The 7,500-nt window shown below is 36.2% G+C and overlaps 1 protein-coding gene across 1 annotated transcript in view; it reads right to left on the bottom strand.

The window, feature by feature from the left end:
* Positions 1-7,500, bottom strand: part of LOC143025274 (podocan-like) — a 59,185-nt gene that overhangs the window by 28,041 nt on the left and 23,644 nt on the right. The window lies entirely within an intron of this gene.

The following is a 7,500-nucleotide window of genomic DNA, read 5'->3' as shown; positions in this document are numbered from 1 at the left end:
CCAGACCCGTTTTTCCCAGCCACAGAGAACGGCACCAGACTGCCAAACGCCAGGCAACACAAGCAGCACAAAAACCATGGCCTCACCTGCTTTCTTCAGCAACTCCGTTCCGTATGACATTGATCGAAGTTTCTACAGATGGAGAAAACTACGGAGAGCTGAAAACAGAGGGTTGAAGTTGAGGTCCGCGTGATATCCGCGCTTCCTATGTTGACAGATAATTCTTTGCCAGTTACGGATTGGTGAAAATAACACTTCTTCCCCCCCAAAAGAATGGGTGGCCAACCCACGAATCTCTGTTATTTATCTTCAATAAAAGTAAAGAGAATGGTTTGATGTGGCTTCTTGCCTCGCCTCTCCGCTCACTTGTAATCAAAAACACAAAAAAACCGTCTGACACTCAACCTTCCTCATTCCCTTACACCCTCTCCTTCTCCCTTGGCTTTTAATCTCTTCTTTCTTTCCGTTTTGCTATCCTTTTTAAAACTCATCTCCTCTGTATCACCTGTATGACGTTATCTCTTCAGTACTGTCCTCAAGTATAAAAACGCTGGTTCTAGCAAACGAAACATACACACACACACACACACACACACACACACACACACACACACACACACACACACACACACACACACACACACACACACACACACACACACACACACACACATACACACACAGATATATATATATATATATATATATACATATACATATATATATATTTATATATATATATACATATATATATATATTATATATGTATATATAAGTAAACTCCTTCTCTCGTGCCTCTCTTCTTGCCTTTCTCTGTTTCTCTTCCTCCTTCCCTTATAATCGTAATCCTTCCCTTGATCCAACTTATAATCCTAATCCTAACCTTAATCATAATTTCCTCTTTCCTTTGCTCCCCTCTTTCGATTTAATGTATTATATATATAATGTATATATATACATATATATATATGTATATATATATGCACATGCACAAACACACAGAAGCACGCACACACACACACACACACACACACACACACACACACACACACACACACACACACACACACACGCACGCACGCACACACTCACACACGCACGCACACACACATACACACACACACACACACAAACACACACACATGTATATATTTATATATATATATATATACATATATATAATTACACACACATATATGTGCATATATATATATATATATATATATATATATATATATGCATAAATATGTATATATATATGTATATGTACACATGTGTATATGTATATATATATATATATATATATATATATGTACACATATATATATATATATGTATATATATATATACACATATGTATATATATATATATATTTATATATATAATTATATGTGTATGCATATACATTATATATGATAGAATAGTAATGAACATAACACAAAATATTTGTGGGTTTTCTGTGAACTTTCACCATACAAACTTCCTTGTCCCGGGTCACTTCTACATCTAAAGAGGTCAAACTATTATAATTTTCCTCTTCCGTGGGTGAGTTTGATGGAAGCAACTAAGAGAGTTTATCTTAACCAGGATTTCCTTAATGGGGAAGTTACTGAGCCAGAAACAGTGAACATCGTCTACATGCCTGACCCAGGTAATCGTACCTCCCTCCCTCTTCCGTTCTTGTAAACATTTACATCATGGAATACTCTGAAGAATATTTGTTAGAATAGATTGAATATATATATGTGTATATATATATATATATATATATATATATACATACATATATATACATATATAATTGAAGGTGAAAGAAGTTGACGAGGAGAAATGGGAGAATTTTACGCCTTAACGTTTCGACCCGCTGGGTCTTGATCACAAAGCTAACAACTCAAACGTAACCGGATATTTTATACACGGACGGGTCATCTTATGGGACGCTTCGGAGAGCTTGTTATTTTATCTGCGTATTCTTTTATTATTAATAAGCTTGTGGCTTTTGCTAAACATATAAATCCTTCTCTATGGTTAATGTTGTTATTAGTGTTGATATATGCTGCCTCAATTGTCTTCCTTAGTTTCTTGGATGATCCTTTATTTAATACGGTTGTGTTGTTCCAGTCCGGAAGGTGACCATGTTTATCCACATGTATTACTATGGAGTTAGATGTCCTATGGGCTTTTACGTCATTTTTATGTTCATATATCCTTTTAAGTCCGCGACCAGATTCACCAAAATATGAAGAGGGACAGCTTTTACACGGGATTTTATAAACAACGCTGTTTTCGTTAGTGGGATTATTGTCGCTACGTGTTACCAAATGTCCTACTTTGCTACCTGACGTCCTGGCTATTTTGATACCCGCTTTTAGAAGAAAAGTGTCTAGGTATGAATTAACATTAGAGTTTGGTACTGTGATATATCTGGTTTCATTATTACGTTTATTATCATTCTTATTTTTATTTTCATCTTTACTTTTGTTAATTATTTCTTTGGCTTTCTTTTTCAACCTACATAAGAGACCTTTTGGATATTTGAGTTTGATGAAAGTCTCAGTAATATGTTGTAATTCAGGATCTAGAAATTCTTTACTGCATATACGAAATGCTCTGAGGAAGAAACCTATTATAATACCTGTTTTAGTTCTGTCATCATGTCCTGAGTAGAAGTGTATATAGTCTTCTTTATTGGTGGGTTTCCGGTATACTGAAAATTTCACATTTTTATCTATTCTATGGATAATTGTGTCTAAGAAAGGTAATTTTCCGTTATTTTTATTTTCTGCAGTAAATTGTATATTTTCATTTACACTGTTTAATCTCCTGAGTTTGTTATTAATGTCTGTATCTCTAGGTACAATTACGAGTATGTCATCAACATACCTAAACCATGACTATAATAGGTAGGAATAGTAAATGGTTTAGGTATGTTGATGACATACTCGTAATTGTACCTAGAGATACAGACATTAATAACAAACTCAGGAGATTAAACAGTGTAAATGAAAATATACAATTTACTGCAGAAAATGAAAATAACGGAAAATTACCTTTCTTAGACACAATTATCCATAGAATAGATAAAAATGTGAAATTTTCAGTATACCGGAAACCCACCAATAAAGAAGACTATATACACTTCTACTCAGGACATGATGACAGAACTAAAACAGGTATTATAATAGGTTTCTTCCTCAGAGCATTTCGTATATGCAGTAAAGAATTTCTAGATCCTGAATTACAACATATTACTGAGACTTTCATCAAACTCAAATATCCAAAAGGTCTCTTATGTAGGTTGAAAAAGAAAGCCAAAGAAATAATTAACAAAAGTAAAGATGAAAATAAAAATAAGAATGATAATAAACGTAATAATGAAACCAGATATATCACAGTACCAAACTCTAATGTTAATTCATACCTAGACACTTTTCTTCTAAAAGCGGGTATCAAAATAGCCAGGACGTCAGGTAGCAAAGTAGGACATTTGGTAACACGTAGCGACAATAATCCCACTAACGAAAACAGCGTTGTTTATAAAATCCCGTGTAAAAGCTGTCCCTCTTCATATTTTGGTGAATCTGGTCGCGGACTTAATAAAAGGATATATGAACATAAAAATGACGTAAAAGCCCATAGGACATCTAACTCCATAGTAATACATGTGGATAAACATGGTCACCTTCCGGACTGGAACAACATAACCGTATTAAATAAAGGATCATCCAAGAAACTAAGGAAGACAATTGAGGCAGCATATATCAACACTAATAACAACATTAACCATAGAGAAGGATTTATATGTTTAGCAAAAGCCACAAGCTTATTAATAATAAAAGAATACGCAGATAAAATAACAAGCTCTCCGAAGCGTCCCATAAGATGACCCGTCCGTGTATAAAATATCCGGTTACGTTTGAGTTGTTAGCTTTGTGATCAAGACCCAGCGGGTCGAAACGTTAAGGCGTAAAATTCTCCCATTTCTCCTCGTCAACTTCTTTCACCTTCAATTTTATTTGTCATAATATAGTCAATATACATATATATATATATACATATACATATACATATATGAATATATATATATATATATATATATATATATACATATATATATATGTATATATATATGTATATATATACATATATATATATATATATATATATATATATATGTAGTTGGTAAGTCACTACGACATTTGTCATGTGGATGCTGGGTTCGAGTCCTTGGCAGTACCGCACTTCAATTTCTGCATGCGGCCTCCATTGGGTCTCCCTATGTTGATGGCTTAGAATTAAATTGCTTTGTAGTTGTTAATATATATATATATATATATATATATATATATTTATATATACAGGTATATATATTCATATGTCTATATATGTATATTTATATGTATATATATATATACATATATATATGTATATATATATACATATATATACATACATGCATACATACATGCATACATACATACATACATACATACATACATACATACATACATACATACATACATACATACATACGATGACCTTTGGATATCGACCTTAGGTCCTTTGAATATCAAAACCATCATTTTGTTTCGAAAATCCCTCAACGTACTTCTTCAAGAAAAACGTGCCCGACCCTTCCACTGCCAGTCGATGAGCACTTTTTCTTCTGGTTACCTTTCATCGACAGGCGGTTTTGAAGGAAACCTCCGACAATGAAGAAGGTTAAACTCAGACATTGAAGAGGGTTAACCTCCGACATTGAAGAAGGTTAATCTCAGACATTGAAGAGGGTTAATCCTTAGGCTGACGGGCCTTGACTGAGTTCGTGTCGCATTGTTTTTAGTTAAGTTAACGCTCACCTCAGGCGTCGTAGCCTAACCCACTTTTTCCCCTATAGATCTTAACCGACCTTGTTATGGACCAAAAGGTCTCTTTTCGGAATACTCTTCCACTGTAACCCTTTGTAATCCTTTGTACCTTTTTCCTCAGACCATCGACCCGTACCTCCTTTAATCTGACACGGAATATAGAATATTAATTTATTAAGACTTAATTGTATATAAAATGTTACCGTAATGGATGCCCAATGGTTCAAATTGTAGTAACATGATAAGGGGCGGATTTCTGTAACAGTCACTTTTCCTCACTGCAGACTTAAATGTTTAAGTCATCTTTCCTAAGTCATCCAAGTACCTCTGCCATAGATTTCTCTATGGAAATGTATCAGACAGCGTTCTTAGGAGCCCCGAATGGCTCAGTGGTTACGCGCTTGTCTCACTCATGGAATAGACCAGAGTTCAAAGCCCGGGTGGCAGGGACAACAAAAATCGGTGTTGCTGGTCGTAAGGCTCCTTATGTACGTATGTTAGCACCCTGTCAAGCTCACCTGATGCCTTAGGTCCCCCCCATCCACGGTGCAATCTGGCCTTGAGGTCGCCCGGGCGGCTTGAAGACCAGATCTTATCGTGGATGGGGTCTCTTAGACAACGCTCGCAAACAAATCCAGTTCAACAACTTCCGAGTACGCGCACACGCAATAACCCCCCCCCCCCCGGGAATTTGGAATTCTGGGGAGGGGGGGAGGGGGGCGGTTTCCTTCATATATCCCAGCTACGTTGATGTTCTTTATTTTTATTTTTATCTGTATCTTGAACCTTTATACCTGCATCTTTATTTTTATTTTCAACTTTACCTTTATCTTTTTCTTTTTCTTTATCTTTATATTTTTTCTTTATCTTTATCTGTATATTTATGTTTATCTTTACTTTTTATCTTTTTTCTTTATCTTTATCCAGCCTTATCTTTCTCTTTGCTTTTTATCTATATATTCGTCTTTATCTTTATCTTTATTCTTATATTTAGTCTTTATCTTTAACTATTTGCTCCTTATCTTTATATTTGTTCTTTATGTTTACATTTGTTCTTTATCTTTAACTTTCTCTTCATCTTTATCAGACTAAAATCACCTGACGACAATCTGAATGAATATTAGAATAAGGCTAAACGAAAGGATAAATGAAGATTGATTCGATCTGTGTATAACCCATATATGCGGACCCGGGTTCTTCTCCTGTTGAATAAAATCGCCTGACGGCAGGTAGAATAAACGACTGAAATCGTAATACACAAAGAAAGCGTCGACCACACGGAGGGGGAGGGTGCTACAGAGATGAATAAAATCGCCTGGCGGCAGGCATGATAAAGGTACAATTTTGTCATGAGCAGTTAGACGTTTTAAGTTACGCATGCCGTTGTGTCACGTGATCAGTACCTCGTTACCAGTACGTGACAGTATGACAGATTAACCCCGCCGTTCCACTGACACTAAATTGTCATCTGAAAGGTGTCACCTTCCAAACATAAGCCCTGCAGGGCAGAACTCGCAGTAATTGGCTTAAATTGGATTAATTTAGGTTTAAGAAGGAAATAGACAAGAACTGGTTTACCAACAACATCGTGGTTAACGAATGGAACAGACTTAATCCCCATGTACCGAGAGCTGAAGCAATTGGTTATTTTAAGAGAAGACTAGATAACTTCATGGATAGAGATGAAAGGTGATAAAGGACATGGAACTATCAAGTGTAGGCCTCACGGTCTCTTTCAATCCCCTTCATCCTTACGCTCTTCTTTTCTTTCACGTCCTTTCCGAAGCGGAGGGGTTAAACACATCGAGCTGACCTGGAATAAACTTCTCACTGAGTTTAAGAGGTTTAGTGGTTATTGTACTGTCGCCAGGTGATTTTATTCAGTTGAAGTCATTCACCTACCCCCTACCCCCTCCTCTGCAAAGGGTTGGAGGAAAGTCTTCTAAATATAACTCGGAAGACGTCGTCCATATTAATAAGGAGGCCATCGGTTGTCTAGCAGCTGGAGAAACCAGGAAAATGGTACCGGCCTTTCCTTTCATACAGACGTTATGACTCCTCTCTCCATGGTCATGGAGATAATACTGTGTGTGTGTGTGTGTGTGTGTGTGTGTGTGTGTGTGTGTGTGTGTGTGTGTGTGTGTGTGTGTGTGTGTGTGTATGTGTTTGTGTGTGTGTGTGTGTGTGTGTGTCTGTGTGTGTGTGTGTGCGTGCGTGTGCGTTTACTTAGTTGTATCTTACAGGAAGGGGAGCTACGCTCGTGAAGGCCCGTCTTTGTATCTCATAGTGTCTAGTTTGCTCTTAAATTCGTATGTGTGTGTGTGTGTGTGTGTGTGTGTGTGTATAGATGTACACACACAAACACACCCACACACCCACACACCCACACCCACCCACTCACACACACACACACACACACACACACACACACACACACACACACACACACACACACACACACACACACACACACACACACACACATACACACACACACACACACACACACACACACACACACATATATATATATATGTATATATATATATATATACACATATATATATGAACATATATACATATGTACATATATACATACATATATATATATGTATATATATATGTATATAT

Source organism: Oratosquilla oratoria, chromosome 5 (assembly GCF_046742065.1).
Source record: "Oratosquilla oratoria isolate Oo_2021 chromosome 5, ASM4674206v1, whole genome shotgun sequence".
NCBI classification, from domain to species: Eukaryota; Metazoa; Arthropoda; class Malacostraca; order Stomatopoda; family Squillidae; genus Oratosquilla; species Oratosquilla oratoria.
The sequence above is the reverse complement of the archived record's forward strand: the minus strand, read 5'-3'. Positions and strand labels throughout refer to the sequence as shown.